General features: G+C 49.6%; 1 long non-coding RNA gene across 1 annotated transcript; it reads right to left on the bottom strand.

The window, feature by feature from the left end:
* Positions 1 to 1,315: 1,315 nt before the first annotated feature.
* On the bottom strand, positions 1,316 to 11,561 carry LOC144119248 (uncharacterized). Its single transcript, XR_013312311.1, has 4 exons — positions 11,381 to 11,561; positions 1,872 to 1,957; positions 1,616 to 1,813; positions 1,316 to 1,529 (listed from the first exon to the last, which is right to left on the bottom strand). It is a non-coding gene; the product is annotated as an uncharacterized LOC144119248 (long non-coding RNA).
* Between the last annotated feature and the right edge of the window lie 228 nt (positions 11,562 to 11,789).

Here is an 11,789-nt window from a genome sequence, read left to right as displayed (position 1 = left end):
AGCATTTTTTGGGGGATAAAAACTTCTCTGACAGTATTTTCTTGACAGAATAGGTGATCTCTTGTGGAGCATCCTTTTTTAAAACTGCATTGATGGATATCTAGAAGTTCTCAGGATTGAAGGACAAAAGTTAATCTTATATTCAAGACACTTTCAAAGGATTTGGCGAGGCAGCTGGCAATGGCTATGGGTCTATAAATGCTAGGAGATGTTGGAGTTTTTTTTAGGTTTAAGAAACGGTACAATAACAGCTTTTTTCCAGCCTTCAGGTGTTTCCGTGATATTTAAACTGTGTTAAAGAATCAGAAAAATGCTTCTACGGTAGGCTCAGAAAGATGGGCAAGTATTTCATAGAGTATTTGGTCGGCTCCTGGAGAAGTTTTTTCCGGCAGACAGCGCTCTGTTTATTTTTTAGAAAGTAATTAAATTGTTGTATTGTTCTTTTCCACCTACACTTAACGTGAGTGTTTTTCGGTTACGTTTTTGTGCTTTATAAAGGACTGCGTATATTGCGATGAACTTGAAACTGCGGCGAAGTGTTCACCCAAAATGTCTTCTTGTTTCCCAATACTTCTTTCTGTGCAAGGTTTTGTAGAAGAGGAATTGTGAACGGTGAGAAGTTATTTCCGAAGCTGCTCCCACTTTTTTTTAGATGTGATTTGACCGTTTATAGATGAAACATAACTCTCCCATGAAACTTTCTCGGCAATGCGACAAATGTATCAAGGTTTAGCTCTTGGTTTTCTAAATTTTACGAGATTTGAATGTGCCGGACACTTGAAAAATATACCCCAAACTCTATTTTGTTGTTTTTTGCTTCCTTCCACTATATTGTCCACCACAGTTTGTGGTTTTGTCGCACTACTTCAGAAGACTGCGGAATAGCTAATTCTGCAGCCATTACGATACATATGGTTAAATTTTAGTTTTTCTGATCGATGACCAGGTTATACTTTAGGTGGTCGAAGTTTCCGGATCCATCCACTACGGCGTTTTTCATAGCCTGATTTGTTTTGAGATAATAAACCCTCCTACAAAAAAAGTCTACTGACGCCTAATTATTGCGGCTATACTGGAATCGTTGTGCGAACATCTGTAAGTATGAAAGGAATCTCAGACGAAGGTGGGTGCCTTTGGAGATGACATGGATTGCGCATTTCGTTTGAAAATTTTGCGTATCGGGAAACACTACAAGCCAAGTGGCATCGCTATGGCTCGTGTCTGTACATTGTTACTTACGGACGCCTCTGAGGGAGTAAGAATGCCGCCAATAATTTTTTAAATCAGTTCCTAATATCTCGTGCATTCAGTACCTGCAAAGGCAAAACAGTGAACAAGTGTCAGCTTGTACTAGATGTCGAGGTAGGTGCCGCCTTCCTCCTCGTCTTGAAGCGCCGGCACACTGTTCTCTGCGGCAAGGTGGAGACCGCTGTGTCCCGTAATAGACAATAGGCTGCACTGGCCCTCATAAACAAGGCCAAGTTGCTACCGCGTCTCTGTTATGCACCGCATCGAATGGCACAGCTCGTCTGCGGAATAGAAATGGCACACTTCAAGGTTTCGTCGCGCATGCCGGGACTAATACACAAACAGAGCGAAGCGTCGAAGGTCGTACCTAGTGTCAGGCTACCGCAGGAGGTAGCAGGCGTAGCGTGTTCTTAGACGTCATCCTCCGAGTCGGTACCGTCCTCGCTGCTGCCGCTGGAAGGCTCGATCAACCACTGCCACTCCCGTACCAGTCTCTCCAGCAGCAGGCGCTGGCGAATTGCCTGGTCCTGAGGGTCGTCGTCAATGTGCTGAATCTTCTGGATAGCTGCGGAGAGAAGAGAAAGTATGTTGCTTTCCACGGCAAAGCAGAACAGATTACTCACCAGGTTACACAGAGTCCGAGAAGCAGAACCGTCCTGTCGGTAGCAGTGCCGAGTGCAAAATGGGCGCATGGCGATTTCGGGGCTACCTATGCGGACCAGCGGAAAGGAAGGGATGCATATGAAAGAGAAAGAGCGATAAGCGACCAAAATTAAAATGAAGAAACTAGAAGGGGGAGGGGGATGGTGGAGGGTGACATAGCCATTTTTATCAGAGGGCCTGGACTTATCCTTTTTCTTTTGCTTGGCCTGGAGATTATATCAGATTAGTTATCTCCATTCCTCAGCTTTTCGCGACAACAAGGCCTGTCTTGTTGGGGTGTCGTGGTCATCGGATTTTTGCAAGCGTTTTCGTTCAGCGACATTGTATTTGTGTGGCCTTTTGCTGTTAGCTGGGGGGATATTGAGGCGAACTGTGGTTCGATAAAGAAGGCGCAAGAGCAAAAGCGGCTCAGTGCGCAATGCAATTCAGCATCTATAGACAAATAATGCAAGCCTTCTCGTGTCCTAATAAAATTTTAGAAATGCATAGCACCTTTAAAAGTTACTTGGGTACACTAACTAAACCTGTCGATGGACTGGAAACCAAGCTTGTGCCTGTGCCTTGTAAGCAGCTTCCAGAAAGCTTCAACTGCGATGTTCGCAAACTCGAAGAGAAAATTGATCATTTGGAAAACCGTTTTAGAATGTCGAATGCATTGTTCTTAGGTGTTAAACATACCGACTGTTCAGAAACGTAGGAAGTTACCGAGGCGGTTCGTGAATTCTGCCAAAATAAATTAGGTGTTTCAGTACAGTCTATTGGAAGGGCCCAGAGTCTTGTCCGCTACTCAACTGATAAAATTCGACAAATAATTGCGAAATTCTAGAATAAAACAGAAATGAGCCCTTTGGTTAGGAACGGCAACATGCTTAAAGAATCCCACTTCAGGATAGCACGTGACTACTCTGTTGATGTGGGCGATAAGCCTCGAAAACTTTGGCAGTTATCGAAGTCTGTAAAGAAGGAGTGACCGTACCCTCCTTGTCTTCATCAAGGTGGTTATAAATGATGTTTTACATCTGGGACACGGACGCCAACTGCGTGGTTCGTCTGGAAACCTCAGGAAATGATACGCCAAAAGCAGAAGCTCACACCCAGGGAAGTCCAAATGACTGACACAATAACCTACTTGCCTTAACACTTTCAAGTAACACTTCCTTGCTACCACTTAATAAGGATAGTTGTGATATCTCGTTATCTTTCATTTATACAAATTTCAGAAGTACCATCTCCAAAGCCTTCACTATTTCCTTGCTCCTCGACTCATGTTCTGTTTCATTAATTGAGCTCAGGGTAACGTGGGTTGCGGAGAACGTTTTTGACGTCAAAATATTTTGTTACCTGGGCAACGTTCAATATGTTTCGCTGCGACAGGGCGAATGGGAGAGGCCGCGGTATTCGGTTGGCAATGAAAGAATTAATATAGGATCACTCAGCTCTTCCTGCAATCTACCAATGGCTCCATTCTGATGGTCTGCCACGCCAAAGTCAACGATGAAGTCTGCAGGGGGATTATATCGGTCCATGAGCAGGAAACTTCTACCACCTTGAAATCTAATGTACAGTGGCGCGCAGAAGAGAAAGCCTTCATCCGCAAGTTGGGGAAGTCGACGATTGCCCTGCTCACCTTCGTGGGGCATAGAGTACCACGTTACGTGCACTATAACAGTGTGGTGACTGTGGTGCGTGAAAATAAGCGGACTATTCCCGCGTGTTTCCGATGCGGCGCCATGGGTCACCGCGTGGAATTACGCCCGAATCCTCAAGACAATCGCTGCGGACACTGCGGCCAAACGGTCGCAGTCCTCGAAGACGGCAACATGGCGTCCCACGAGTGCAATCCCTACTGCATCGTCTGCGGTGGCGCCCATCTTACGGGCTCGCAAGACTGCAAAGCCAAATTACTACGGCTGCAACAACCGGGCAGCACTACCGGTCATAGAAAACAACCTCAGAGTGCTGTGGCCTCGGGTCCTGGCACAGCTCCGACAGTCCCCCCGCCTAGCAACAACATAGTGCAAAATCGGACAAGCTCCAGCGGCGGGCGCCTTACCCTTGCGTGCCCCAAGCCTCCTCGACCAACTAAGAACGCGTCCCGTGATCCAGGTACGCCCGCATTCCAAAACGGTGATTTTCGGCCTCTCGTGGGCCCTCCGCTTGGCGCGCCAAAGAAGACATCAGAGCCCAAGGTATGCAGCCGAGACGGGCCTCCTCCACCTTCCCATACTCCGCTACCTTCTCCTCCACCAAATATTCCTCCTCCTCCCCCCCCTTAACTCTGATGTCGCGGACCTCCGCCGCGAGCTCGAGACCCTCCGGGCACAGAATGCTCAACTCCACGCCAAAATTCACGCGCTAGAAATGGCTCGGTCCTCTCCGCCCACTGCACAGGTAGCTCCGGAATCGATGCAAGAAGTGCCGGCGGATCCGACACCCTCTAGCTCTGACATGCGTTTCATCGACCTCGAAAATGCCCTCGCCCAATAAACGACTCAGATGTCCAATTTTGGCCAAATCCAAGACAACCTGCTCAATGCAGTCACGGCAACAGTTACGGCCGCCGTGACAGCAAACATTAAGACGTTGCTAGAGTCAAGCCCTCGGCTTCTCCGCCGAATGGGACCCCTCAAAGACGCGAACCGCTCGTCAATAATCAATCGACCCATTGATCTAACCGAACTCTCGGAGGAGCCAGAACCGCTTCCGCTGCAGGTGGCGGAACATGTTCCGGCTCTCCAAGGCAGTCTCTCTTCAAATCGGCATGGCTGCGTCCACTCCCAACCAACCCCCTAGAGGGCGCCGCCCCCCGCAAAGACAGCAAGTTCTTTCCCTTGTACAGTAGAATTGTCGGGGTTTCAAAGACAGGACCAAACGCGCAAACTTAAGGGCGTACATTGACAACCTTGAACACCCCTCCGCAGTCTTTGCGTTGCAAGAAACTGGAGATGCGGTCAAGCTCTCGGGCTATAGTACTTTCCAACGAGACCCGTTCACCTGTCTCCTAGTCCATAACGCCTACACAGCGCAGAAGGTTAATCTCGACCTAAATCTGAAATACTCGTACGTGATGGTCTCTGTCCTCCCTATACGGCGAACAGATAGTCCCGCACACATCCTTAATATCTACTGCCTCCCGAAACTCAAAAATATCAGTTTTTCTAACATCTTTAGCGCAGCGCTAAGGATCGCGGGTCGCGACCCCCTCATAATAGTGGGCGATTTTAACGCCCCCTGTCCAATGTGGGGCTATCGCAAGAAAGAGCCGCGTGGTCGTAAGTAGGCAGAACTTATATCTACGCTGGGCATCACTCTTCTAACCTACCCTGCTCACCCGACACGTGTAGGGAATTCCGTCACTCGGGACACCTGCCCCGACCTTACCCTCACGAAACACATCCGATACGCAGAGTGGATCAACACTGAGGACACCGTTGGTAGCGACCACTGCATACTGAACACTGTAATTTACACTCGACCCTTACATCGCCCCCTTGCAACAGCCAAACTTCCCGACTGGAATGCTTTCCGCCAGGCCCTCCCAGTAACTTCTCTCTTGGAAGAAGACTACTCAACTTGGGCACACGGGCTCATGCAAACACTCCGTTCACACGAAAAGCAGATCCAGCTTACGGAGCGTGCATCGGACGTGGATAACCACCTGATACACCTCTGGGAAGCTCGCCGCAGCCTCAGTAAACGATGGCGGCGGCAAAAAAACAATCGTAGGCTTCGCGCTCGCATCTCTGACCTCACCAAGCAAGCTGCCAAGTATGCTGCCAAGCTCGCTGACAATAACTGGGTAGATAGATGCAACAGCGCAGCAAGACAGATGTCAAGCCGCAACACTTGGCGGCTCTTTAGGAGTCTGATAGAACCCACACAAACACGCTCGGAAACCCAGAAACACCTCACTCGCGCAATACACAATTTCCAAGGAAACACAGAGCAGCTAGCGACTGTCTTACGCTCAAAATACCTCAGTCAGGATCAAAATCCGCGCGGGCAGGATTATTCGTATGCAGGCAACGATAATCCGGAACTGGATCAGCTTTTCCAGCTTCACGACCTTCGCGCGGCTCTTGCCAAAATGCGCAGGGGGACGGCGCCCGGGAGGGATAAGGTCACAGTCAAACTGTTGGCAAACCTCCCCGATTGGGCATACGAAACCCTACTTGAATATATCAACACCATTTGGACCCGGAACACTTCGTTGCCACCTGATTGGAAGACATCATTGGTAACCTTTATCCCGAAGGCAGGGAAACCGGTAAACACAGACAACCTCCGGCCCATCTCCCTCACTTCATGCGTAGGGAAACTTATGGAAACGATGGTCCATGACCTCCTCTCGGAATATCTCGAGAACAAGAACACCTTCGCCGACACCATGTTCGGCTTCCGACCTCATAAGTCCGCACACGACATACTTTTACAGCTTCATCGCGAGGTTCTCGAACACATAGAACACCGACACAATGACAATATAGTCCTAGCACTCGCGCTGAAGGGTGCGTTTGACAACGTTAAACACGGCGTCATATTAAAACATCTTATCGAGACCAACTGCGGTCCTCCTACATTCAACTACATCAAACATTTCTTAACAGACCGCTTGGCCTTTATACGCATACAAGAGACCGAGTAGGGCCCGTTAGAGATGGGAACGCGGGCACACCACAAGGCGCTGTATTGTCCCCGCTTCTCTTTATTATTGCCATGATGCACCTCCCAGCGCTGCTGGCTAGTGTCGGTGGTGTTCAGCATGCACTGTACGCCGATGACATCACCATCTGGGCTACTACGGGAAACGTAGGAGAGATGGAGGAATGCCTGCAAGCAGCGGCGCGCACAGTAGACCACTATGCTACGTACTGCGGCCTCCAGTGCTCCCGTCCAAGTCTGAATTTGTGCATATTCGACATTCTCCGAAATGCAAAATCTCCGTTCAGCTCTCCCTCCCCAGCGGCCCCATCCTTGAAGCGCAGGAGCTGCGAATACTCGGTCTCTTCATTAATCAGCATCGCAAGGTAGACACGAGCCTTGCGAAACTCCGCAGAGTCGGCGACCAGGTTGGCCGAATGGTTCGCCGCGTTTCCAACAAGCGAGGAGGGTTGCGAAGTAAGGATGTGGTGCGGCTCGCCCATGCCTTCGTAACGAGTCGAGTGCTGTACTCGACTCCTTACCTCCGCTTACGGAAACATGACGAAGATTGCTTGGAGGTTGTCCTCCGCAAAATTTTCAAGAGAGCCCTCGACCTCCCGATCTCCACTTTCAACGCGCGACTGCTCGCGTTGGGGATGGTGAACACCTATAGGGAACTTAGCGAGGCGCATCTCGTTAACCAATACAGGCGTCTCGCTCAGACCGTGTCCGGTCGCCGCCTCTTGGACCGGTTACACATCAAACATGACCATCATACAATGGAACGGGTTCGAGTGCCAGAACTGTGGAGACGCGCCCTCTACGTTCGACCCCTTCCGACTAAGATGAACAAGGCGGACCATAATGGCCGGCGCCAGGCGCGGGCGGATGCCCTGAACCGCCACTATGGCTCAAAGAAACACGTCTTCTACGTCGACATTGCAGGCCCCTACCACCACTCCAGGGGGGAATGGTATACGGCTGCAGTCGTACACGAGGGAAGGCAGGTGAACGGCCTCTCGTTCAGGGCGCCCAGCTCAACTCATGCGGAGGAGGTAGCGATTGTCGTCGCAGCCTCCCATCCCGACTCTAAATTAATCCTCACAGACTCTCGCGGAGCCTGTCGTAACTTTGAGTTCGGTTGGATCACTCCACTTGCTCACCAAATTCTTCATCACAGTACTCGCGACTGCAATCCAACTCACCGCTCAAACATATGGGTCCCCGGCCACCAAGGCATGCCAGGTAACGAAGCCTCCCATGAGGCATCCCGCGCACTCACTTACCCGGCACCAGACGTTCTTTGGGAGGACCTTAACCCGGATCAAAACCTCTTCTTTCTTTTAAAGATATCACAGAGCAGTATCGTGCCGAACACCGGCGCTACCCGGTTTCTATGAAGGGACTGGGTAAAGCTTGCGAACGAACTCTCCATAGGCTCTTTACAAACGCCCTGCTGTGCCCGGCGGTTCTCAAGCACTTTGACTCTTCTTTTGACGGCCGCTGCTCATTCTGTGGGGAGGTGGCGGACACCTTTCACATGGTTTGGGCATGCAGGCAAAATCCTTCTCTGCCCCCCATCACCCCTTCCCCTACCCGAGAGGACTGGGAGGTGGCTCTGCTCGGCTGCAAATAAACATCGGCCTAACACGCCCTGGTTCGGCGGACCTGCGCAGCGGTCAGGATCAACGGGGTCCCGGATTGAGGGACTTCGCCTTCTACTGTAAGGGGCGATGCCCACTAGGGGCCTCTCCCCGAGCAACTCTCTGTACATATAGCCCTAAAATGCTTTTCACCACCACCACCTTCCGGGGTACAGAAAGTGAACGATGTCAGGGTTCACTGTTTTCATTGGCAATGTTCTATACGGCGACGGCTTTGAGGAAAGGAAGGGCGCATAACTGGCTCCCTGGATATGTGGCCGCCTCATTTGTGCTTTGATACATGTGGCGGTGATAAAATAGGGATATGGCCTGAATGCATTAACGCTGACGGAGTTCTGGCTGGCTTGCGGCTCTGCAGCAATAGCTAGGTCGTAGCGTTCCTTTGGCGATCAACCATTAATTGCATGCCACATCGCAGGGTAGCAGGGAGGGCGCGCTTCCTATACAGTGTGCGGAACGCAACCAAAGCAGGCTTTTGCAGTTGGACACCAACGACTCGTACATGAAAGCGAAATTGAACCCGACCGCAGTACCTGCCTTTTAATGGAGGCCAAACGCTACGGCGCCCGTGTGCTGTGTGACGTCAATGCACGTTAAAGTTCCCCAGGTGCTCGAAATTATTCCGGAGCCCTCCACTACGGCACGTCTTTCTTGCTTTCACTCCTTACTTTATCCCTTCCCTTAAGGCGCGGTTCAGGTGTCCAACGATACGTGAGACAGATATGCTCCATTTGCTTTTCCCCAAAACTAATTACTATTACTAGTTCTCCACTGACCCACGGAGCCGGTTGTGCGCCTTTCCTTTCGTGAAAATGAACGGCCTTTGCAAAGTTGTCAACGCCAGTGAACGCTGTCGGCTCACTTGTTTTTTTTGTTTTTGAGGAAAAGGAATGCCACAGTAACGGTCTCACATACCTCGGTGGACACCCGAACCGCACCGTAAATAAAGGTATAAAGGAGGGAGGGAAAGAAGAAAGAGAAAACTGAGAGTTGGATTTTAAGGGAAATCGCGGCGGGACACCTGTGCCTCGATGCTACTTGTGGCGCATGCGCAGTAACGACTAGGAAGAGAGAGAGAGAAACATCCGTGGTGAGGCACTTGTTGTGACTCCGCCGAGCACCGCCATGGCGAAATCGCAGGTCCGCGGCCAGTAAAGCTTTCGCTGTAGAAGACTTATTCTGTGTACCCGTTATAGTTACTACGTTTCTTGAATGTATGAGTTTTGCTAAAACGAAGCTCTACAAGCGTATTTACTGGTGTACATACTTTATCGGCCCGCAGATTCTGGCAGCGTTTTCGCTGAAGAATTTCATCGCATTCCTAATGAAGTGTGATACTGGTTTCCGAATTGTGCTTTATTATTTGGTGACTAATTAACACGATATTAATTAGCCGACACTCTCTCACGGGCGACCGAAAGAGAATCTGACGCATTTTTTCGGTCATGTTTAGATTTTTCATTAGCTCAACTTACCATGCAACCCATACGGCGCAACGCCACATCCTCCAGCACACTTAATCTAATCCTTAATATTATTCCTGATACTTGCACTATCATTTATCTTGATGGGCTCTCTAGTAATGACGTCCTTACTAGAACATTGTTCACAGAGAGGTAGGAAGGTGACTACTACGAAAATTAAATGATATAGCTAAGCTAACTGATGGAATGAATGCTGAACTATCCCTCTTAACATACCTGTTTCTTACTAGCTTCTCGTCCCGTACAGTTGAACAAAACTGGATTGCGTTCAAAAATTTCATCTCCACCCTTGTTGATAAGTATATGCCCACCATAACAAACAGATGTAGCAGTTCTGTGCCAAGATCTACCAAGCAACATAGACGCTTAAACAAAAAAAGCGATTATACTGGCAAGTCGCCAAGAGCAATCGAACATCATCATGGGTTAAATACAAGCACTGCGACAAAGAATACCAGGCTTTACCTTAATCCTCTCGGCGACACCTTTTTAACCATGACCTATCATCTATGCTAACAACCCTTGAAAATTTTCGAAAGTAATGGCAAGGGAAGCGGTGGGTACGACTCCCACTGCTGGTCGTTTGTTTGCCTGCCGGTTTCCGCAAAATGGGTGCAAGCTACGGCCCGGCCTGGTGGTCGGCTTCCTAGGCTTACAGGGCTCAGCAAAGGAGCCTACGCCTTCAAATCCCGTTCTTGTGAGCTTGGAAGAGAGACAGGGCAAAGAGAGAAACAAATCAAAACCATTTCACAAAAGGCTATCAGAACATAATCTTTGTCTGAGACACACATTGGCATATACCTCAGATGATGAGCCGAAAGTTGTATTCACGCAGCGCAGCCTTCACGGCCGGCAGGGATATCTCTCCAATGTGGCATTTTTTTGGAGTGCACTCTCAACCAAGACTGCGCAACTAATTCAACTGTGGTGGGAATTTTCGGTATGCCTATCGAGCGACAACACCTATGACCTGCTAGTGCAGTGAACGATTCCTTTCGTACTCACATTATTGCAAGCGTTCGTACCTGCATGCAGGACGCGCTACCGGAGTTAACTGGCATCTTGATGTACTGTTCTATGGCACATTTAACGGTACCACAAAGGCTGCAATAATAGCCTTCAAGACTATTTGAACAACAATCCCCAACAATCTGACCGCAACGGTGCGCAGTGGTTAAGGCGCTCGGTGGCTGAACCGAAATATCCGGCTTCGACCTCTCGGTAAAATTTCGATGAGCCGAAATGCTAGAGTGCCTTCTACTGCGCAATGTCAGTTCACGTTAAAGAACACTAGTGGTCAAAATTTCAGGATCACTTCACTACAGCGTCCTTCATAGCTTGAGTCGTTTTGAGACAATAAACTCTCCTACAAAAAAATCTACTGACGCATAATAATGACGGCTTTACCGCAATTGTTTTGCGAACATCTGTAATTATGGAAGAAATGTCTGACGAAGGTGGGTGCCATTGGAGATGACATGCATTGTGCATTTTTTGAAAATTTTGCGTAGTCAGGCAACACTACAATCCAAATGGTATCGCCATGGCTCGTGTCTCTACATTGTTACTTATGAACGCTGTGGGGAAGTAAGAATGCCGCCAATAAATTTTTAAAACCAGTTCCTGGCATGCGCTCGTGAATTCAGTACTTTGAAGAGCAAAACAGTGAACAACTGCCACCTTGTACTAGATATCCAGGAAGGCGCCGTCTTCCTCCTCGTCTTGAAGAACCGGCACGCTGTTCTCAGCGGCAAGGTGGAAGCCGCTTGGTCCCGGAATGGACAATAGGCAGCACTGGCTCTCATAAACAAGGTCAAGTTGCTACGGCGTCTCTGTTATGCTCCGCATCGAATGGCACAGCTTGTCTGCGGAGCAGAAATGGCCGACTTCAAGGTTTCGTCGTGCATTCCGGGTCTAACAGACAAAAAGAGCGAAGCGTTCAGGATCGTACCTTCGGTAGGGTGGGGCCGCCGCTTATGGCTGGCGCAGGAAGTAGCAGGCGTAGCGGAGGCTTACACGTCATCCTCCGAGTCGGTGCCCTCGTCGCTAGCGCCGTCGTCGCCGCTGCCGTCCTCGCTGGTGCCGTCCT

The sequence above is a fragment of the Amblyomma americanum genome, chromosome 2, assembly GCF_052857255.1.
Source record: "Amblyomma americanum isolate KBUSLIRL-KWMA chromosome 2, ASM5285725v1, whole genome shotgun sequence".
Lineage (NCBI taxonomy): Eukaryota > Metazoa > Arthropoda > Arachnida > Ixodida > Ixodidae > Amblyomma > Amblyomma americanum.
The sequence above is the reverse complement of the archived record's forward strand: the minus strand, read 5'-3'. Positions and strand labels throughout refer to the sequence as shown.